Genomic DNA, 24,334 nt, shown 5'->3' with positions numbered 1-24,334 from the left:
AGCAGCTGCCTACGGCGAGCAGGGGACCAGTGATTTATGGTGCCAGCCCCAGTTAATGGCAGGAGAGAGAACGGGGGACACAGTCTGTTAAATATTTACGGAGGCCCACAGGCGAGTCTGAAGCCAGGTTTGTTTTGTTGGGGTTGGGGACATGAAAGCTCTGTCACCTGGGGAAGAATTATGACATGGTCTATTGGGTATTACTGCAGCAAAGCGGCGGTCCCCGACCAAGGGCCGGGGAAGCACTGATGCTCACAGGAGGAGGTGGCCCCGCCACGGCTCCACCTGCAAGAAAGCACGGATGCGGGGCGGTGTGCATCAGGACTTCTAGCATCATCGAACAGGAGAGCTCTCAGGGGGCAATTTCATTTTCTCTCCTATGCGATTCCTTTCAAGTCATTTGCTCTTTCTGGAATGGATTGGCCAAACTGAAAAAGGCAGGCAGTACGAAGGGTCAGCTTCGATGTGGAACTGGAATTGTCATACGAGCTGGTGGGCAGGCAGCCTGAAGAAAGACAAACAACCAGCTTGGGAAACTGTTTTGCCCTATCCACAAAGCTCAAAATATGTGCATCCTGTGACCCAGCCGTTCCATGCCTAAGTGTAAACTCATGGAAACGTGTGCGTACGTTCAACCAAAAGACAGATTGCAGGATGGTCACAGCAGCACCTTCCCAACACTGGAAACCACTCTCACCCATCAGCAGAACGGGTTTTTTTTTGTTTTTGTTTTTGTTTTTTTGAGGAAGATTAGCCCTGAGCTAACTGCTGCCAATCCCCCTCTTTTTACTGAGGAAGCCTGGCCCTGAGCTAACATCCGTGCCCATTTTCATCTACTTTATATGTGGGACACCTGCCACAGCATGGCTTTTGCCAAGCGGTGCCACATCCGCACCGGGGATCCGAACCGGCGAACCCTGGACCACCGAGAATTGGAACATGCGCACTTAACCGGCCAGACCCAGTAGAATGAGTTTTAAAAGCACACACACAATGGAATATTACAGAGCAACGAGAATGATCTACCACTGCAGGCAACACACGAACACGGCTCGCAAATGTAACTTTGAAGAAACCAGACACAAGGGAATGCTGTATGATGTTATTTCTATTAAATATGCAAACAGGTCAAACTAATCTACGCTGTTAGAAGTCAGGACAAGGTGATCCTGAGCGAGTAGGAAAGGGACAGTTGGTGACTGCAAAGGGTCTGGAGGGGGCTTTGGAAATGCTGGTAGTGTTCTCTTCCCCCGGTGCTGGCTATGCACACAGGTTCACTTGGGAACATTTATCAAGCTGTCTGTATACTCAGGATCTGTGCACCTTTTTACACGTTACCTCAATAGAAAGATGATTAAGATTTTTTTTTTTTTTATTTCTCCTGTGAAAGTCTGTTTGCTGGAATATTGAAAACATTGGAACTCCCCTCGAGGCCTGGGAATCGACACCTTCCAGCCTCCCCTGCTCCTCCAGACTGTCATGCCCCACAGCCTCACAGCTGACCCTGCCCCCAGGGGCACTAAGGCAAACATTTCACAAAGAAGCATGCTCTGGCCTGGGACACGGAACGGGACACGGAACTGTCCCACGAGAAAATACAGCCCCCACCCCATTCTCTTAGCTGAGTTTCCTTCCTCTCTGCCTTCCAAGGGCTGTCAGGCCCAAATATGTCATTTCATTCTTGACCCTCCCTACCAGGTATTTCCACTAGTCAAAACCCTATAATGGACAGTTTAAACAAAAATGAGAAGCAGGCTGCCTCTGTTTCCTGTTCAATATGAAGAAAGCATCATTCTATAACAAGTTCCCCTAAATATGGAACGCACGGACGGATGCTCTGGGAATGGGAAGGCTGAAGGTATGATGGGTTAGCACAGTCTGGAGAACGGGGTACAAGGCACAGACTGAGCAAAGGCAGGTCCGGCCCTCCCTGGCACCAACGTTGTGAGAGGACAGAGTTCGTGGTGGGAGCCACAAAGAGCATCTCCCAGTGGGTGTGTGGCTGTGTGTCAGCCCCACTCCTCTGCTTCTCTGTCTCCTTGACTCTGTGTGTGTTTTCTCTCTCGCTCTCTTTCCCTCTCTTGCAGCAGCCATCAGTCATGTTGTTAATTTTAGCATGAGCACAAGTCAGCAGATGTTGACTCCAACACCTCTGAGAGCCAGCCAAGGGGGCCACACCAGCTGGAGGGGATGAGAAAGCGGTCCTCTGAGCTAAGAATCGAGTCAGGAAAGCCTCCCAGTCTTGGCTCCTCTCTTTCTCTCTCTCAGGTTTGTGGGGTAACATTTCTTTAACACTGATACCACCAAGCAGGTGTCTACTTTATCTTTTTCGGACGAAGAGAGAGCAGTCATTTCTCTGGCCGTGTTCACATGATTTGTCTGTGATACCCCAAGAGCGGGGGCCTGGCCAACCTGGGAAGATAAATCAAGGAGATTCGTTCCCCAAGAAAGTGGCAGCTGTCCTCCTGCTGACAGACTCTATTTTTGCTTCATTTCAGTTTCTCCCCAACGTGTGCTGGGATAACACAGATCAGCTGCTTTGGAATTCCCAAGCCTTCCACACACACTCCTCCTCACACTCAGCCAATCCCTCCCTCAGGGGATGGGAGGACGGGGTGCGTGGGGACCAAATAAACCCGGGTGTGAATCCCAATGCTGCCATCACTCGCTGGCCATGGGCACATACATCCCTTAAGCTCTCCGAAAGCAGTTCCTCATCTGTTTACTAAAAATAAAGAATTGAAATGCACATCCTCTGGGGTTCATCCGTGGAGGAGAGACTGTATACAAAGCGCTCCACACAAGAACCTGCCCACGGGGGCTCACAACTCACGCAGGACGTCAGCATCTCCCTTAACAATAGCCTGCTCAGCTAGTACTGTTGCTGCTCCCCTCCGTTAGGCTTGGAAGATGCAAACTGAACCCAGCCCTGTTCACTAGTGTTAGGAAGAATCGGATGATGCTCTGTGCCGTGCTGAACACTGTGACACTCCTGACACAGGAGGGGGCAGGGGGGCCCACAGAGAACAAGCCCTTCACCTGCATTAGGTAACAGAGTCCTGCTGACAGTTCTGCCAGGTACAGTGATTAGAGCTATTCTTTAAAAATAGTGACATCTAGGTTTGGCCAAGCTCCAGAAGTCCTGCACAGCCCGTGGGAACTCAACAGGTATCCAGTAACGTCCAGGTGACCAAGGCGGGGTGGCGGGAACTGGGGCAGAGAAGGAGAGGCTGGACCACACTGAGTGCGAGAGGTGCCAGCACATCAGACCACAAGAAACCCTGGAATAATCTGGTTCACTTCTCTTCCCGAACAGCTGAGAAACGAAGCCCAGAGAGGGCCGTGACTCATCCAAGGTCACCCAGCTAAGAAAGACACGCGGGATGCAGAATAAGATGCCAATCTCGAGAAGGGTGGACCGTGCACACGATGCCTGGGAGAGGCACTGCTCCTGAATCTGGCAGGTGCGGGGGCACTGTCAGCAGAAGACCAGTGACTAGCGGCCCGGGAATAGGCAGAAATCCTGGGGGCTTGTTCCGAGAGCGCTGGCTGTCTGAAGTCAGGTAAGCTCGACAGCGCTGTGAGGCATGAACTCCTTTTCAAACGAGAACCCTGGGGCACAGGAAGAGGTATGCCCAAAGCCACAGAGAGAGGCAGAGATGGGGCTGAGCCAGGAGCCCAGGCACCGCCCCCAGAGCCTCTGAGCTGAACCACCAGGTGTCCTGCCTTAGAAGGACTATGGAGTGGGAAAGACCGGGGGCAGGCTGACAGGATAAGAAGGTTCTGGAGACAGAAACGGAGAGAGCAGAAACTCAGCAGCTGGAGATGGCAGTGGGCAGAGACTCCCAAGTCATCAAGAAGATCCACTGCCAGACTCTGACCAGAACGGTCCCAGCCCAGTGACCTGTCCATGGGTCCCAAGTCTCACTTTTTCCCACAGTAAGTCCCACATGTCATCCACGACACACTTCTCCACATGGCTCCTCACCAGAGAGGGAAGAACGTCCAGCTCTGGCCTGAGCCGTGACATCATTTCCACAAAGCTCAGGGCTGACAGGAGTAGGGAGACAGGTCTCCCCAAAACAACTGAGCCCTGACCACCTGTTGTCACCTGCAGGTGAGCAACAAACGCTCCTGGAGGAACCTGTGAGCAGCACCCCAGCAGAACGCGGGCACTTCTCACATGCTGTCCTACAGACCCAATGGGACGGAGGCCTCAAACAGTCACAGGGGTACGACGGTCCTAACAGCAGATCCCCGGGGTTACCTCACAAGAACCTCTTCTTCACCAAGTAGACCAGACCAGAGATGAACAGCAATAGCAACTTTAAGAGAGAGAAAGAGGCAGACAGACAGGAGGGGGGCAAGAAAGGGAGAAGGATGCCCCGTCAGGTGATGACCAGTGCTTTATAGACAAACAGACCAGGGTGAGAACGTCAGCTCCAAGGTGTGAAAACCTGAGCTCCAGTTCTTTGACTCGACATCCATATCTGCAAAATGGGTCCGGCCTTGTGCCGTTAGGGGGACAAGCAGACAGAACCTACAGAAGCCCTTTCACACAGCAGGTCCTCAATACAAGGCAACCTTCCACTTAATCCGCTCACCTCCACTCTCCTTCACAGCCTGAGGGGACTGAGACACTAAAAGGAGCTGAGGGAAGTCAGGAGCACTTTCCTTCCACAGATGACGAACCTTCAAAGTTTGATTGTTTTGTTTTGTTTTTTTTTAGTTCTTTTTGTTTGCCCTTGCCCACAAAATCCCTCAGGGAAAGGTCAGCAAAGACCCAAATGTCAATCAAATCCCCATGAACAAAGGGGCAAACTGCCAGGGAAGCGAGCCACCCAACAGGGACTCAAGGAGACAGCTGTTGACACGACAGTAAGATCAGCCTTGAAGACTGAGCATAGACAAGTTTTAGGGTACACACATTCTCCAGGAACGTAGCTTCGAAGGAGACTCAAGATCTCACACGCGTCCCTGCCCACAAAGACCTTCAAATCTCATCAAAGAAATGGGGCCACGAGAAACAGTCCATGTAAGGCCTAAGCCCGCAAACTGCAGTCGACGGGCTCCAGGACCTCGGTGAGCTCTGCCAGGACTGGAGCTGTTTTCAGGCCCAAATCACGCAGCCCCTAAGAGGTATGTAAGTTGGAAGAAGGAGAAAGTCACTCAGGGTAGGGGTAGAGAGTAATGCTCAAAATAAGGAAGGAGGGGGCGGCCTGGTGGCATAGTGGTTAAGTTCGCGGGCTCTATTTTGGTGACCTGGAGCTTGTGGGTTTGGATCCCAGGTGCAGACCTACATACCACTCATGAAGCCATGCTGTGGTGGCGTGCCGCATACAAAACAGAGGAAGATGGGCACCGCTGTTAGCTCAGCGACAATCTTCCTCAAGCAAAAAGAGGAAGATTGGCAACACATGTTAGCTTGGTGCCGATCTCCCTCAGCAAAAAAATAAAATAAGCAAGGAGACAAGAAAAAGCATTTATTAATTGCCACCACAAAGAGGCCTCTTTTAATTCCCCCATTAAGGCTCACACCCCAGAGTCAGACCTCATATCCCCAAATCACAGCACAGGAAGTGTAGGCACCTGGCTCAAGGTTATGCAGCCAGCAAGGGGTGGACTTGAACCCAGGACCATCAGTCTGTAAGTCTCCGTGGCCCATCCTCGCACCGAACCCCTGTCTCGCTTTGGGATCTGGGTCCCCAGCTCAGCATGACCATGGGCTCCCACTCCCTTGGGGGCTGGGGAGCTGGCTTCCTCAGCACGAGCTGCTTCCTCAAGAAGAAGTTTTCCACCAGGCAACCTGCAGCAGCTGCCCTTTCCCACATCCCACACTCCACACATCCCATAATCACTCCCTTTGTTCCGACTCCTCTTTAAAACCGAGATTAGCTGAGCTTCCGGGAGGTCAGGCTTGTGACTCCGGAATGCACTTCTGACTTTCACAGAAGCAGGTCTTTACGTCGAGTCACACAGATGCCCTTCACTAAGTCAACCTGGGCAGCGATCTCTACACCCACTGGGTAAATCCTACGTGGAGGGAGTGGGGCAGGGGGAGGAGAGGAGACGACAAAAATTCAACCAGCTGGGAGCGAGGCACAGAAGTCAACAGTGCTGTGCTGCCACCCAGACGCTCCATGAGGACAGGAGCTGTTTCAAACTGCCAGCAAGTGACGTGGGGAAGCCTAGCAGCTGACACTCTCCTCGTTCCCCTGCACTCAGAAGGCAAACCCACTACGTCCTACCCCATCAGCATTTGGGGGTCTGGAGACAGAAAGCATGTATGGACAACACAAACATCATCCAGGGGAAGGAAGGAAAGGGAAAAAAGAAAAGAAAAAACTAAGCAGCAGAAATTCAAACCCATTCAAACATGTCAGAACAGTAGTCCAGAAAGGCACCCCGACTTGGGGCATTTAAGTCTCCAGAGCTCCGTGGGAACTGGGTGTGGCATCGCAGCATTCACAGTGACACCATGTGCACACACTGCTCTGTATTTACCAAGTCCCTTCACGGTGCAAGTCACAGTACTAGGCTCACAAAAGGTTTCTGGGGCCAGTGGCGTCCCACTGGGCTGTGTCTAAGCACCCGATGTGGGCAGATCCCTGAGGTCCACTCACAGCAATTCTGATCAGAAGGCCTGGGGCGGGGTCTACTCCACAGGTCCCTGGGTGACAGTGATGCATGGATGTCGCACAGAGCTTGCTGGAGAAACCCTGTTCCTGGGAGTCAACTGCTCTCTTTTCAGCATGAGGTCCTGGAAGGACGATGGAGACACAGTGAGTGGTTTGCCGGTGGGTGGGGCAGGGAGGGGACGCAATCTGCTCTCACTGAACACCTTCTGCGCCAGCCCCGTGCTGGCTCCTGACACACACGGTCTCGCTTTGTCCCCACCCACCCCTCGGAAGTAGTTACCAGACAAATATCACAGATGAACGGCTAAGGCTCGCCAGGGTGGCTTGTCTGAGATCAGCTAATCAGGAAGTAGCAGAACCTGGAACTTCCTTTTGCCTCATGGGGAAAAGAAATAAAAGGACAGGAATACATTAAATTCTGAAAACGGGGAGTAGTTTAGACGAGAGGAAGTGGAACAGAAAAAAAGAAAAGGAAAGAGATTATTGATTATTTGCTACCTGCCACGCTTGGCCACATCTCCTTTAACCCTTCAGATGGGCTCCAGGGAGCAAGTGGCCTCAGTGGACTACCCCCATCGGCTCCCACCAATCAGAACATTAGGAGGAGAAACAGACCTCAGATGGCGAAGGAGGAGATGACGTGTGACCTTCCACAGTCACATGGTAAGCTGATAATAGAGTCGAGACAAAAACCCAATACTCTGATTTCTCCCCAACCACCATTATAAAACTCAGTACAGCTCCCGACACACCTCGTCATTTCCTGCTTCCTCTTCTATAAACACACAGGCACCCAAAGGGTCATGTCCAAAGATACACGCACAGTGGGAGCGCAGCAGCTCCTCGGCATAAGCCGTGGAGAGGATGGAGACCTTCCTTTGGGGATAAACAGGGTCACAGGACGCATCTAATCGCCCATCACTTCTCTGTCTGAAACTGGCAGAATGACAGTCAACTGCTTCACAACCAGCCGAGAGGTAACGCCCACTGCAAACGTTCATGAGCGCCTTTAAGTCAGAGACAGCGCACACCTCCATCCTTCAGTGCCCCTCCCACGTAGGTGCCAGTCCCATCCCCGTGAGCAGGTGACAAAACCACAATACCAATAACACAGGTGGAAATAAGATGAACTAGGACTAAAGCCTCACCCACCGCCCAAGCTCTTAAACTTTCAGCTTCGGCTACAGCCACCTCTGCACTCTGGCCACACTGGACATGTCATACACTGACCCTCTTCTGGGCCTCTGCTCCTACTGTCCCTCCAACTCTTCAGCCCTTGGTGAACCTCTACTCATCCTGCAAGACCCTTTCCCTCCTCTGTGCAGCCTTCCCAATCTTCTCATCATTCCCTTGTGACTCAACAGCTGAACGGAACCCACTGCTGTCCCTTCCCCAGCGCTCCCACAGCATAATGGCAGACACCATATTGACTTTTTTTTTTTTTTGAGGAAGATCAGCCCTGAGCTAACATCTGCTGCCAATCCTCCTCTTTTTTGCTAAGGAAGACTGGCCCTGAGCTAACATCCATGCCCATCTTCCTCTACTTTATATGTGGGACGCCTGCCACAGCATGGCTTGACAAGCGGTGCCATGTCTGCACCCGGGATCTCAACCAGTGAACCGCAGGACACCAAAGTGGAACATGCGAACTTAACTGCTGTGCCACAGAGCGGGCCCCACCATATCAATTTTAAATCCCAGCCTGTTGGCTTCTTTGGGCCATTTGCTCCGGCACGGTGACTCAATATGCGGAACCAGGATGTTCTAAAAGCTTACAGGCCTTATTCTCTCCATACCACTAGCCACACACTGAACTGCCACAATTTGTATGCAGCCCTGAGCTTTCTCCATTACGGAGTCGAGAGTGAGCAGCTTGAGGATAGCAACTGTATCATCCTTAAATTCTGCATCTCCCTGAACCCAGTACTCCAGCTGCTTGGTAGCCAGTAGGTGCTCAATTCATGTTCGTGTGGCATGTTCATGCACTGGATATTTACTGTAAACCCACTGTGTGTCAGTCACTCTGCTTGGCCAGAATGATGGAGACTGTTTTTAATGGAGAAATGGCAAAAATATTTCAAAGGACAAGTGGATAACGCTGAATCACTGATTCACAGAGGGAGCGGAACAGAGACATGCACAAAGATTCTAGATGGAGAACGTCCCCTTTGGGGGCCCAGGCTCTGGAATTACAACAGCCCATTTGCATCCTGCCTCCATTACTCACTGGACACCAAGAGGCTGATTCAGTATTTTGAAGTTTCGCCTTCCGCCTCAGAAATTAATAACTACCCCTCCTTCACAGGGCTGCTGGGGGGACAAAATGAGATAATCCATGCAGCGTGCATGGTGGGTCCCTCACACACAGAAAGCACTCAATAAATATTAGCTATTACTCCTACCCCCCAGCAGCTCAATGCGTGAAAGTTAACCCAGATGATTTTCAGCAGACAGCAATGCACCTGAATGATAAACATATTCCTTGTGCTTCCAGAAATTAAAAGCGGTCTCCTTTCTCACATTTTCCAAATTAGTTAAGGATGAGAAAATGTCCTTCAGTTAATTCCAGGTGCCAAGCACTCAACAGGGCTTACTGAGCAGGTAAATGAGTGGGAGGGAATCGAGGTGTGTGTCACGGGCATCTTTGAGAGTCTGCAAGAGGAGCATGCATTTGTTCTGAACCTGCTCAGACTTTCTCTAGAATTCTCAGGGGGACACGCCCAGAGCCAGAGGCAGGCCCAGGTCGTGGGACACCACAGACGCTCCAGGCTGGACACTCGCTGCTCCCGTCCTTGTCTAACCTGGCAGGAGAGAGGGAGCTGGTCAACACCCGCAAGTAGGAGAGCAGGGCTGGGGAGGGGACAGCAGCTCATTGTGCAGCCAGCAACAGATCAGAGAACAGACAGGGCTCCTCCAGCCACTCGGCTCTCACCTGTCCAGATTCCTAGAAGATCAGAAGCAAGGAGCAGGAATGGGGACAAAGAATATTTACAGAACCCACAAAGGACCAGTGACAGCCCTTGACATAATTTCATCAAACATCTCCCATAACTCTCGTGATGGCCCTCGGGGATGGCAGGACTTCTCCCTCATGTGAGACCTTTAGAAACTAAACGGTCAAGCGAGGCTTCCAAGCTAGGGTTTTCTGATTCTTTCTATTAACATCCTCCGCCAAAGGACAGGAATGACATTATCCGAAAAGGTCACTTCCTACTTTTCCATTTCTGTAGTGGTAGAGGCAATCTTTCAGCAAGCATACATTTTTAATACAATCAGGAAAAAAAAAATACAGCTGTTCGGCTTGGTTTTGTTTTTGAATCAGCATCTGGCACTAGAATTTGCAGAGATTCTTCTCCTGGGGCGTGAACAGTTCCCGGTCGGAGGTCCAAGAGCACCGAAGAGCTGTATCCTCAGCATTTCTCCGCATGACAGATGTCGGCCACACTGAGGGGCAGTCGCACACGGTACCCAATTCTGACAACTCTTGCCTAGGGACAGACAAAGCTCAGGGACCCTGGGCTTCAGGAGTCCCACCCATCGGGACCCCCAACAACAAGACTTAGAACAGAGACCCAATCAGCTTGACAGACACCCACCAAGCTATGGTGTGAAGCAGCAGGCACCCAGCACGGCTCACCTGAATTTACCCGGCCCTGCCACCAACCCCCTGAACTCAGGAGCCAGGGCTGGGAGTCAGGAAGGGCTTAGGGACAGGGACAGCATTGGGGTTCTTCCCCAGCTCTGGGAAAGGGCCATGAAGCAAAATAACCTCCCTGAGACCAAATTTCCTAAGCTGTGAAACAGGGTAGTTGTGCGGATGGTGGGAGCTAAAATTCAACTCTTCCTCAGAACTCGTCCACAATGACCTGTATAACAAAACACAGGGGTGGTGGGACACCGCATGGGGGAGGGAGATGGAATTCCCCTTTCCTCCTTAACATTTATTTGATTATAGGTCTTTATATCCATTGCCCTCCCCAAGAGTAAACCCCACACTTATCCTAAGGGCTATCACTCTCTGGGAACCCTCACGGGCATCCAATCAGCAGAAGGGCAGCTGTCTGGACCAACCTAGCCCAAAACGCAGATGCGCATCACCTGCTCTGGAGCGTCAGTTTCCAACACGTACGCCCTCCTGGTGCACCCTAGAGGGGCCGCTATCCAACAACAACCATTCCTCTGGATTTCCTATTGCTGCTTTGCTCTCATTGTCTATTTTTTTCTTTGCAGAGGAGGTAGTCAGGGCATATGGTTACTCAACCCACTTAGAGGTAGTCTGGAAGACAGTCTAAGAGGACAGGAATTGATTTGACATTTCACTCTGTGGGCTCCCTGCCCTCCCCAGTCATGGGATGGAGGAGAAGGAGGAGGCCAGGAGGGAGATGTGACAGCAGCAGTTACAAGATTAAGAGGAAAAGGAGCATAAACAGCAACACCACTCACGTCTTTCGCAAACAATAACAATAACTGCTAACATTCTCCGGGCACCAACCATGCTCTGGGGGTCTACAGACATCATCATATTTAATCCTCACCATGACCCAGGAGAGGTTCACATCTTACAAGTAAGGCCACCAAGGTTTGAGGACGTACGGCCACTGTCTGAAGCTGCCATAGCTAGTAACCGGAGAAGGAGGTTCCTCGAGCTGAAAAGGATGTTTGTCTACACATCTTGAGAGCACTCAGCACTTCAGGCAGGGAATGCGGAATGAAGTGACCAGTTTCACAACATACCTCATCTTTCCTTCATTCAGCAAATATTTACGGAGGGCCTCACGTAAAGGGAAGGACTGCTGCTCATTCTCCCGTCCACCTTCCCCCCTCAAGGGGAGTTTGTGGTGGTGGCTCTCTTAGGGATCCTTCCTGCCTCTTTCTTATTCTGGAGGCTCCAGGCAACGTTCGGCCCTCCTGGGCTTGCAGCTGCATCACTACCATCTCTGCTCATGGTCCCACGGCCTGTTCTCTGTGTCTGCAGAGCCTCCTTCCCTACGTCTCTGTCTCTCTTCTCTCTTCTCCCCTAAGGACAGCAGTCATTGAATACAGGGCTCACCCTGACCTCCTCTGAACTAATTACATCTGCAAAGACCCTGTGTCCGAATAACGCCATATTCTGAGAGTCTGGCAGACACACACTTGGGGGGACGTTATTCAGCCCAGTACAGTTGTCTGCTCTGACCTTGTATTATAAAATACAATTTGACGAACAGTCTCAATCTCTTGGGTTACGGAGTTGCCAAAAATGGTACAAACAACCAGGCCCTCAAGCTCTCAGGAAAACGAGGGAGAAAAATCCTAAAGGAAAATGGCTGACACTGTCTGACATCTTCTTTGTTCCTCTAACTTCCGACGACAGTCAAACACTACAAGGCTTAATACTAAGTAATAAGATTTGAATAATTAATACTTGATAGCATTAGCATCATTCTGTTATTTAATAATAAAGAATAATTACGTCAGCTTCATGATTTACTAATGACCACTTAAATAATTAACTGTAATACGTAATACACAACTTGCAAACCTGTTGACTCATTCACCAGGCTCCATCGTGAACCTGGCCCCCAGGCCTCTGCCTTCTCTGCCATCATCTCTGCCATCAGCACTGTCCTAAGCTGCTTATTACTAACTTCAGTCCACCAGAAGCAACTCCCTAACACCAAAGTGTGCACCGAGGGACAGCATTGAGGCAATGCCTACGGGTGTCTTTAGGAGAATTTTAAGTCATTCTTAAAGTTTAGTAAACTTGTCAAAAGTAAAGAGAAGGCACTAACATATGTGAAGAGGAAGGAAGACCAGGATGCAAAAGTATAAATGCACGACAGTTAAAATAAATGTTACTGGGGCCAGCTGGTGGCATAGTGGTTAAGTTCACACATTCTCCTTTGGTGTCCCAGGGTTTGCAGGTTCAGATCCTGGGCACGGACCTAACACCCCTCATCAAGCCACGGTGTGGCAGCATCCCACATAAAATAGAGGAAGACACTCAGATGTTAGCTCAGAGACAATCTTCCTCAGGTAAAAAAAGGAAGATTAGCAACAGATGTTGGCTCAGCGCCAATCTTCCTCACCTAGCCCCCCCCCAAAAAGTTATTATTCAAATGATCGGAAATTGGCTAAATAAACTATGATACATCTATCCAATGAAATGCTTATAGACAGCCTACAGATGTAACTATGCCCTACATTCTGGAAATACTCAGTGTTTATTTCTGGGTGGTGGAACTAACATTTTTAATTTTCTCCTTTTAAGAGAGGAGAAGGCCACAGACCCTGAGGCCCTACTGCTTGGTCTTTAGCAGAAAGTGGCCCTGCAACCCCGGCACGTCACCTAACCTCTGTCTTAGCATGGCCTCACAGGGCAGCAGTGGGATTAAATTAAATGAGTTAACATTTGCAAAGGACTTAGAACAGCTGCCTAGTTCATTAGAAGTGCTATGTAATTCTTTGTGAAACAAAATAAATATTTATTTTATAATAAGAAAAAAAAGAACTATTTTAAAAGTCAAGGAAAAAGCTATTGATGGATGAGGACAGACAGGATCACAGAAGCCCAAATATAATACCACCGGGATTAAGCTGTTGCCCTTTTCTTATGTTTTCCTTCTATAATGATTTCTGGTAGATTTCCCACCCTCAGTGAAGGCACAGTCTAGATTCACCAGGAAGTACCACAGAGTAATTTTATTAGGGAGTGGAAGGTGGGTGACCTGTGGCCTCTGGCACATTTACATGAAAAGACATGCCCTAAGAGGTGACAACTCAGAAGATCTTGGTTTCAGGTCTTAGGACTTGCCAGTCCCCTTCTCCTCACCACCCCCCCCCCCCCACCAAGGCCCCATGAACCCCACCCCCCACCACATCTGCATAAGAAATGAGACTGCACATCCTCAAGGGCTGGCCTCAAAGTTCACCTGGAGCCAAGGCCAGCTCAGAGGGCATTACCATCCCAATGACCTGGCCTTTGGCAGAGAAGGAGAGGACAGCGAGGGTGGGAAATGCGGGGAAATCAGTGCTGGCTCAGCAGAGCCCTCCCAAACAGAGCATCCTCCAGGCACACTTGAAGGAGGCAGGCACTTGGAGCATGGCTCATTGTTATTCCAGCCAGGTGTCTGCACTGCAGAGGAATGTGCATGTCAAGACTAGAGATACTGCCCCCTGCGAAATTCCTCACCTCCTACCCCTCTGAGGGGAGGAGAGGCGAATGGGGGTGTTCCAGGCAAAGGAGCTGAAGGGTCGGGTTTGCACATAAAAGTGCTGCAAGGCTGCAGAGTCTTGGTCCCCATCCTCCTCCAACCTCCCAGCAAGTGTGCCCCTCCCGCTTCATCCTCCCTGACAACTTGACCTTGGCTGGGACCAAACACAAGCCCAGGCAGCACCCCTAGCCATTCCTCAAATTCTGGGTGACTGAGCACAAGGAGGCCACAGGCAGCTCTCGCTCGGTAGACCCTCACCATTCAGGAGAGCAACCCACACTCAGCCCAGGTACCTGTCAGGCCCAGCAGATGCCAACCAAGGAGCTATCCTGGCTTCGGTTTTAAAAGGCATTTAACGTCATCCTATACAGTGAATCCAAGCCTTACACGTATACACAGACACACAAACCCCTCACAGACAGAATGTACCTTCTAAAATGGCCCCAGGCCTCTAGAAGATGAACCTCAAGGCTTCGTGATGGCACGTGTAGCGAGCACAGTGTGTAATATCTGCAGAGGTTCAGTGAGCAGGAGGCAAGGTACTTACCTCTTCCGGCCTGGGCTTCTTCATCTGTAACAACACAGGTGTCTGTTCTACGAACTATCACAGTACCGGTCACCTCCGCGAACGCCTGCATGCACTAGCAATTGACTGAGCCTCCAACACAAGCTAAGATCTCTCCAGTGGCTTCCAACGCTGCTCCCACATCCATCCCAACCCCAGCGAATGGCAGGCTCCTGTCTCTGTGCACCACCTGGCGGGGGCGGGCACTGAGGAAGGCGGGAAGGCTCTGTGCAGCGGGGTCCTCAGCAGGTAAGCAGAGGGCCTCAGGCCCGCAGATAGGCAGCAGGCCTCATCCAGAGCCCGTCTCCTCCATCCAGGCCCCACTGCTGCCTGTTGTCCCATTCCTGCGGGAGCAGGGCAGGAAAGAGGACAGGGGTGGGGTGCGGCCACATTCCCTGCATTGCCGCTCAGGAGGGCCCCATCAGCAGGCAATGAGACATATGTCCAGGAAAGATGGAGAAGGTGCTGGCCCTGAGCCAGGGCACAGCCAGAATGCTGGACAAGCTCATTCTTCCAGGCTAACATACGCTTGTCAAGTGCTCCTGAGATGCTTAAAGAAATACTGAACTCCAAGAGACCAGGAATTAAAACTTAAAACAGCAGAGTGGGAGGGGAAGGAGTGCCCATACCTCATGCATCATTATGCCACCCTTTCCAGGCTGCCCCAAGCCAAAGGCTGGGCTGTCAGAAGACAGGCAATGGGTATTTGGCATTTACACAGGACCATTTATCGCACGGATCTCAGAACACTTGGTTAGACAAGGCATCCCTGCCAGGTCACCAGGAAGGCCTCAGTGGCCCTCGTCACTGATGATCACGCCCAAATAAGGGATTGCCTATCAGGGCCACACCCAAAAAACACTTCCCTCTGTGGTCTCCAGCTCCCACTCCCCACGGGGCAGGACACCAGGTGTGGCCACCAAATGCTTCATCTACTGCATTAGCTTCTTAGGGCTGCTGGGACCAATTACTTCAAGCTTAGCGCCTTAAATGCACACAAATTTACTATCTTACAGTTCTAGAGATGAACAGTCCAAAAGGGGTCTCACTGAGTGTCAGGAGGGCCACACTCCCCCCTGGAGGAAAAGGCACGATTCCATGCCTTTTCCAACTTCTAGAGGTCGCTCATATTCCTTGGCTCACGGCCCCTTCCTCCATCTTCAAAGCCGGCAACGTCACTTCTCACAGCACATCACACTGACCTCCTTTGCTGTCTCCCTCCTCCACTTCTAAGGACACCTGTGATGACACTGGAATCATCAGAAAATCCAGGACAACCTCCCTATCTTAAGGTCAGTTTTAATTCCACCTACAACCTTAATTCCTGTTGGCCACATAATGTGTTTAATATTCACAGTTCCAGAGATTAGGGTGTCAACATCTTTGGAGAGAGCACTATCCTGCCTACTTATCCATATTCATCACATTCATGCCCCAGGATGCTTTTAATACCTGCAAACTCCCCCAGATTGGTACCTACCACCTTCCCCCTGAAAAAGCCCAGCTGGCCCTGACCCCAACAGCTTCTGGATGGTTCCAACCACCTCCTCATCCCGGGATCCTCACCCAACCTATGTGGCTGTGACCCTCCCTAATGCCCACTTCATGGATGGATGAGGAAACAGTGGCAAGAGACTCACCTGGGGGCCACCCAGCTCCAAGCAGGGAGCCTGTGATTGGAATGCGGGTCTTCAAGCCGGCATGCTCTCCATCACCCCACGTGGACCCCAAGGACTAGGAATGGTTCTGGACTAGTGCGTTTAGCCTCCTAGTGGGGTCCCTTCCAGCGCAGGGGTGGTCTCTGCCACCCCCGTGTGGTGCTCTGCTGGGCAGGAGGACCTCCTGAGTTCTCACTGACTCTGCTGAGAACTTCCCAATGTTAGAAATTTTCTGCCAAATTCAACATGTCGATTATGAACACGGGGGTGGGGGTGGGGGACACACAAAAGTAAACCAACATCCAGAGAGCACTTGCTAAGAGGCAGGAATGGGCACCAATCACTGAATCTGCCCACAAACCCTGAGAGTAGGCCTAACAGTTCCACTTTACTGGCAGGAGGCTGGGTCTCCCAGAGACGGGTAGCCTGCCCAGACTCAAGCAGCAGGGGATTGGGAGCACCCCGATTCGAGCTGGCAGGCTCTCTCCCTTTGACCAGGAGGCCTCCCCCATCCCTGCCCCCCCCCAGGAACCAAGCATTCCACCCCTATGGAAGACCCTCCCTCCCTGCCCACCTGGGCTTCTCCCGCCAGTAGGACGGGCTCCAGGAGTGGCGGCACCAGAGTGCTCTGTCGGGTTCATGCCTCAGCTTGTGACAAAGGAAGCTTCTTTCCCCTTCCATGGCCGGCCTGGGGGAAGCCACACCAGGTGCAGAGTGAGGGTGTAGCCAAGCAGAGGGTGCAGCCGGCTGTCACTCGGCACTCACCTGCAAGCCAGTCCAAACCTTTCCCCTGGATCTTGCTCTGTCCTCTCTGAGCCTAAATAACCCGGAATGACCGTGCCAGTGAGGTGTGGGAACAAGGCCCTGCCACATAGGCCGACCTCTGCTCCACTCACCTAGACAACAAAGCAAAGCCCTCACTGCAGGTGCAAAACATCCTGAAGGATCCAGCTCAAAGGAGGGCTCACACACCTGATCAAGTCCCAGATCAGCCACATCGAAGCTGGGTGGCCTCAGGCAAGTCACTCAACCACTCTAGGCATTCATTTCCAAGCACTGCTCTAGGGGCCGAGGTAACGCATACGATGCAATAAGAGACATGGTCCCTGCTCTCAAAAAGATTCGAGTCCATAAGAGAAGCAGGCATCAAGCCAATGTTCACACAAGCATCCTCTAAGTTAGAAACTGCAGCTGATGCTGTGAAGATATCCACTCAACCCCAGGACTAGTTAATCTGGGGGTTCCAGGCGGAGGTCTCTGAAGAACGGACACTTACACTGACACCTGAAAGTCAGCAGGGTTTCTTAGTTGCTTATGAAGAAAGAAAGGAAGAGAGAGGAGGGAAGCTCCTTGGCAAATGCCACTTCTGTGGGAACACTGAGAACTGGCAACTTCCCAGATTAATGAGACAGGGCCCACATTCACTTGCAAAGGCTGATTTTGCCACCACAATCAGATGCAGATTTGTAAAGAACTGCCCCCACAGAAAGGAAGGCAGCCATTCCTGGAACAGCGCGCCTGACAAAGAGTCTGGTGGGGGCCCCCCATCTGAAAAATTCACAAGTTAATCAAGACTGGTCTTACAAATCAATGAGGAAAAAAACTGCCAACACCCCAAAGGAAATGACCAGTTGAGAAAACATAAACAAGCAATCCACATGAAAAGCCGGTCAGTCACACCAGCAGCCAAGCAGAAGCAACAAGAACATCTATTTGTTTCGGCGTGTTTCCCATCACATCGCTCCACACCCACTGTAGGGTTTGTGGCATTAATTAGGATGCTCAAACCTTAGGAGGCCACCTCAGTGAGCCCTCCTAGCACTACCTGTGGAGGGGCAACCAGGGAAATATTCCTCAAAAGAAATTTGACAGGCACAGGACTCTATAGAACTCCTCATACGTTTCTGGAGGGCTTTGCCAAGAAAATAACCAGAGATGCGTAAAAAGGTTTGTGTGTTCTGACAGGCAAAAAGCAGAAAGAAATCTGAAGGCCAGCAGCACTGACTTGGCTAATAATGACAATGACAGCAAGCTGGCAGCCTCCTGCACTCATGTGCCCTTTGCTATCATCCTAAGTGAGGCACCTTGACAGACTGTCCCCACCTGTCTGTCACAACAACCCCACACAGAAAGGGCTCAACCCATTAGAAAGAAAAACCTATTCACAGAGGACCTTTCTTGTCCAGGTGCGTGACGACACAAGGGAAGCTGCACAACACAAGTTTTTAAAACTTTGAATGACACCAGGAAATGGGCATGATCTCTGTTAAGTAAAAAAAAGTCAAGGCAGAAAACCATATGGAAGCAGGAAGCAAGATGTTAAGAGTGGCTATCAGTGAGCCTCAGGATTAGAGGTGATCTGTATTTTCTGTCTTATTCTGCTTTTATTTATTTATTTTTTGCTTTTCTTTTCTGCCCGTGTTTTCCAATTATTTCTACAAATAAGCGTGCTCAGAAATAAAAATATTTGCTTGCCTGTTAAGTTCCTCTCAGTTCTGTGACTGGCACCTGAGTGATGGCGGACCTGAAGGGAGGACATTCAGAACCACTCTGCCAGAGCACAGCCCGCCTCACACCATTGGGGCACGTGCTCCTCACAGCAGCGGCTTCCTAACCAGGTGGATGACCACAACTGTGGACAAAGGCATGGATGCAAAAGGAACTCACTTCTGGAAAGGTCAACAAAGGAGTAATCTAACAGTTACCAAGAACATACTACGCACTGGGCACTGGGATGACAAGGCAGCAAAGATTTAACAAACTTCTGCAGTTGGGCCTCTAGCCTGAGTGCACGGATCCCTTACAGTTCTACTAACACATGTCAAGGTCTCCGGATTTCCATACTCACCTCTGCCTCCTCTCCCTGGCCCCCAAGGCCTCAAGAACCAAGTCATCCTCCAAGACTCAATTCAAGCAATTGACCAGTGAAACTTTCCCTAGGGCACCCACGCTGAACCCTCGCCCACCTCCAGCCTCCAGTGTGCCCTTGTTGACACTTCTACTACAGCACCTACTGTACCGTGCTATAACCACATAGCTATATGCTGGGCTTCCCACCAGAAAATGAACTCCTTCAGAGCAGGAACCTTGTTGGCTCTTATCCATCTGTGAATCTCCAGAGCAGGCACAGTGCCCAGGTTGGCAGTGACTATCAGACGGCAGGTGGATTGGTAGCTGGATCACTGGATAGAAGGGTAGTTAGATGGAAGAGTGACTAGGTGCAAAAATGGCTGGGTGGAAGGGTGGCTAGATGGAAGTGTGGCTAGGTGGAAACTTGGCTGGATGGAAGGGTGGCTGGGTGGAAGGGTGGTTGAGTGGAAGGGTTGTTAGATGGAAGAGCGATTGGGTGGAAGAACAGCCAGGAGGAAAGGTGGCCAGGTGGAAGGGTGAAACATACAAGGATGGTTGGGTGAAAAAAAGCACAGAAGGATGGAGAGGAGTATAGAAATATAGATAAAAGAATAGACAGAAACACACGAGAAAGACAATGAGGTGAAATCATCAGGGAGGGGTGAGAGAAGAGGTTCTCAAACAACACAGCAACAGCAGACAGGTGAGAAGGAAGGCTGTGTGACATGTCCTTTGTGACATCCCAAAGTTCACATCTTGACTGTAGCTCCTCAATAGCCATCACGAAGGGCACTCTGCAAGGAGCTTTCCCGTCCTTGAGAAGATCACACAGCAGGGGGAACAGCAATGGCCATATGGCAAAGTGATAAACTCGACAAGAGAGCGAGAGTTCATGAGCTAGTCCATGGTTATCAATTTCTCTTCTCTAGAAGACTACCGCCCAGCAGGCAACCTAGCTGGTGTACACCCCCCAGCACACCCCTACCTCCTAAGCTCCCGGAAATCCTTTCCCTAAATACTCCAATCTAGGACTCCCAGCCCTCTCAGTGCCTTTGGAAGGTGCCTTTGGGGAGCAGCCTTTTCCCAGTCCCATACCGCACCCCAGCGCCCACAACTGGGAACCAGTCTGCCAGGAGGAGCCATACCTCCTGCAGCCCCACATCCACCACCAAAACCTGCTCCTCTTCTCTTCGCCTGGCAGCCAGTTCCCTCCACAAAGTTGCCAGGTGGTTCTAGTAAGTCACCCTGCCCAGATTTGCACACAGCATTCCCCGAGGTCCCTGGGGCACCACCACTTCTCGTCACCGCTGACAGCGTCAAGCCAGTCACAGGGCCCTGCGTGAAAGGCAATGTTCACGGGGTTTTATGTCACCGTTCAGCTCACACAGCAGCGTGATTCCTAGGGCTCGCCACACACAGATAATACAAGCTCAACGAGGGGGCAATGACACACTTAGGGAGGGAAGAGAAAGTGATCTCCCCTTGGCGCTTGAGACTCAGCCTCACTACTTGTAGGGACAAAGAAACAAATGATCACTGAGAGCATCCCATGTACTGGGCACTTCAGACATGAGAGTCTCATTCAAAACTCTTTGACCTGGCTGGTATCATACCCATTTTTCAGATAAGAAAACTGAGGCTAGGGCAGGTTAAATAAATAGCAGGTCCCAGATCAACCCCAGATGACTCTACAGCCCAGATTTGACTTTGCACTGTTTCTTCCAGGCTCAGCACTGCCCGGGATCTGCTCGCTCCAGAGAGAAAGCACAAAGACACCAAACAGGATCCAGTAGCGAATGAGACCACTGTGAACAGCTAGAAGGCTAGCAATGGACATTTCTGTCCCAACCTCACAGCATCTTATGTACTGTATTGGCCAAGAAAGCAAGCTCAAAAGACAGAGACTGGAGTTCAAATCTGACTCTGCCACTGTGTCACCACGAGAGATGCTCAACCTACATACTGGTCCTCAGTAAAGAGCCTTTACCATTGTACCTGGCATGTGTTGGCCATCCAGGAAATGCTGATCTTATTCTTTCTTCCATTTCCTAATAAGATAAGAACCCACACTTAGTTATTGTGTATGTTTAAGGATGCCAGAACAGTTAGGGAGCTGGACAGCCAAGCCATTAACAAATTGTCAAAATGAAGCAGCCAACTGAAAATGAGCATAGTAACATCGGGAGGAAAAGAATACTGTTTTCCTCTCATTTAAAAGTGCCATTTAAAATGAATCTTCTGGTGTAGTAACAAGAGAAAAAAGAGACAGAAGTGGCGAAAAAGAAAACTGGTGGCTCAAGGTCACAGAACCGCTCTACGTTAGATTTCATTCAAATTCACATGATACTGACCACCTTCCACAGGCGGCCACAGTTCTAAAAACCCTCGTATCACAATCATTGTCTACCAGAAGATTCCTCTGAAACTTTCAATCAAAAGCAGAAACGCCACTTCAACATCTGGCCTTTTTGCCCACATTCAATATGTCTCGCTTCAAAAAAGTGTCCATTTCAACACCTCTTGCCATCTCACTCACACATCGGCTGCAGGAGGTAACCTCAGGCCAAACAGAGACCTCACAGCCACCTTGTCGGTGATAAGCTTAAGCCTTTTAGGGTTTTACACACTCAAGATAACAACTGAATTAGAATCATGGGACCTTTCTAAGCTGACAGCCCCAGAAGATTCTGAACACTAAACTCTATTATCTTCGATTCTCAACTCAAACCATATTTCCTCTTTTCTCAACCCAGAGCTTAATATCATGACAGTCCGCCATATAGAACAATCCGTTGTGAAGATGTTTCCAATTCGCTAAATTTTACAGTTGTAGAAAACACACACGTTAATGCACATTCACATTCAACAAATATTTATGTAACCTCTTATGTAACCTCTACCGTGTACCAGGCAACACAAGCGGGTGGAGGAGAGGGGAGCACACGAAGGGAAAAAGCAACAAGGTCGAAGTCAGAAGACGTGGATCTCCATCCCTGTGTGTCCCTGACTCACGGACAGTTCCTGGGGAAAAGGACCACCTCCTCTTGTAGATAATGTCATCAAGAGTCCAAAACAGGTCGTGTTCATCTCAGTATGCCAGCCCCCAGAACAAAGTAGGCACATGGCAGGCGCTCTGATTACAGTAGACGAAACTGAACTCTTCGGCCTCAGTGAACCAGTCCATTGAATGGGATAACACAAGGGCAGGAGGCTTGAAGGAAACTGAATATGCAGCAGTACCCAGCACTTCTTAGCAGGTGTTCAATTTGAGGGCCATGAAATTCTCCCCACAGCACATTTAGGAGCACAGTCCTGGGGCTCTATGCTGTAGGCCTAAGTGCTGGCCCTGAAGAGGGACTATGCCTCCCTAAGCCTTAATTACTTTATCTGGTAAAAAGGGATAATGACTATACAGATCCCTCCCCCATCAGGTTTCCGGCGAGGATTAACTAAGTTAATATAAGGAAGCACTTCAGCACAGGCTTACCCATAGGAAGTGACCCTAATGTCTTGTAAAGGACACTCGCCCGTGTTTCTGCCAGCTGAGCCTACACACCCCCATTCTCCACCAAAGCCCCTCCTTTCTTTGGTCTATATCTAGAGTCCGGGCAGGTGGAAGAAATTCTTTACTTCCAGAAAGAGAGGTGTGAATCCCATCCTTCTGGAAACACACAGCCCTTGTTTTCCTTCTCTACTTTTGAGAGAAAGGTGGACATGAGAATATTTCACATCTCTCTTCTCTAAAAGAAAAACAAGGTGAGCATGACTCTAAATGGGAACTGCTACATGGCCTCCATCAGGGGGTCGTGGGAAGACGGACAACTGGAGGGAGACCATCCCAAGGGGCGGCTGTTCCAGCTCCAGCCAGGGTGGCTGTGCAGGAGTGGGACCCCCAAGTGAAGCCAGAAAACCCAGTTTCTACATGGAGTCAATGGATTGTTACAGTAAGTGACTTGAACACAGGCCCCACAAAGCCCTATCTTGCAGGCCACTCAGGCCTGAGCCACCTCGCTTGCTGGCCAAGACCCTGCAGCTGTGAGGCTCCCAGCTCAGGCCCTCAAGGGCGGGAGGACTGGAAGGCCTGCCCTGCCTCTGGGGCAGACCTGAAAGGGGTTCTCCAGCCTCACCTGGGGAGCTCATTACAGATGCTGATTCCAATCCCCTCTCCCCCATGCAGATGTCCCTGCCCAGGGGGACTCCGCTTAAGAAACACTGGTCTACCCCCACTTCCTCTCTTCACGTAAGAGACCGCGAGAGCAGCAGCAATGAAATGACCCCACAAGGCCACCCGACTGGAGGTACATGCAGAACCTGAACCCTAAGAGGCTTCTCTTAAGGTCAAGACACTTCCCCAGCATCCTGCTGCCTCAACACAGGTTTCCCCTCAGGGTCAAGGAGCTGCGCAATTTCCTCACAGCAAGCCCCATTGCCACTCCTCCCCCTCCCAGTCACAGACCCTTAGGGTCCTCACTGTGGAGGCCTCCAGAGGCTTTCTCCATCCCTGCAGAAAAGGGCCACTGCCCCAGTGTGCCCTCAGGGCTCAGCAGGCAGGCTCAATCCACAGTGACAGCAGGACTCCTAGTGACACTTTTGTTTCCTCTTTAATAGTCAGCTTCCTGCACTGCTGACAGCTGCCTTCCTTAGGGAAGTCTCCAGCAGCCAAGCAGCAAAGGGGAGAAGAAAGAAAGGAAAGGAGAGAGAGAGGATGAAAGAAACAAACAACTTGAATCAGGGAGTCTAATATAGTGAACTGAGGTTGGGGTCAAATTCCAGACATGCCACTTTCTAGCTCTGTGACTCCCAGTAAGTGTCTTCTCCTACCAAATCCTCAGTTTCTTCAACCATGAAATGGGTTTACAAGGACAGTGCCTGACATCTCCGAGTTGGGACAGGAATTAACGAAGTATGGTGCCAATGCACAGATGTTATTATCGCACCTGCTCCCTCCAGTGACAGTGGTGGGTTTTCAAGGTCATTTCAAGATGCTCACAAAATACGCAAGACACATGAGATTTGTGCACTCCTCCTGCGGCCCTGTCAGGACAGGAGACCCGGCCCTCCCCCAACCTCCGGCCCTCCATCTTGCCCCACTCGCTGGGCCCCAGCTTACTTAATCTGCCCACTTTTCTCCTATAACTCAGCTGCTCACTCGAGTTATACTCTTGGATTCTGGAGTGCAAAGGGGCACAGCTGATCCTACGAGGCTGACTAGAGATGGGCCCTAAAGTGATCAGAGTGCAAGAGACCTCGAGGGTAGCTAGCGGCTGAGAGGGTCAAACGCCAATTCGGGTCCAGGAGGGTCCGACAAAGGACTCTCTGTTAAGGACAGAGCGGCCCCGGTGACTCAGGGGCCACATTGCGCGGCAATGACTCAGCATCCGATGCAGAGCCCGGCCGCCCAGCACCCTTGAGTTGCCTCCAGAAGCAGGG

The 24,334-nt window shown here is 50.7% G+C and overlaps 1 long non-coding RNA gene across 7 annotated transcripts in view; it reads right to left on the bottom strand.

Moving 5' to 3' along the window:
- LOC106824820 (uncharacterized) overlaps positions 1–24,334 on the bottom strand; it is a 454,906-nt gene that overhangs the window by 388,091 nt on the left and 42,481 nt on the right. The window lies entirely within an intron of this gene.

Source organism: Equus asinus, chromosome 12 (assembly GCF_041296235.1).
Source record: "Equus asinus isolate D_3611 breed Donkey chromosome 12, EquAss-T2T_v2, whole genome shotgun sequence".
NCBI lineage: Eukaryota > Metazoa > Chordata > Mammalia > Perissodactyla > Equidae > Equus > Equus asinus.
Note: the sequence above shows the minus strand (reverse complement) of the source record. Positions and strands in the feature narration are given on the sequence as shown.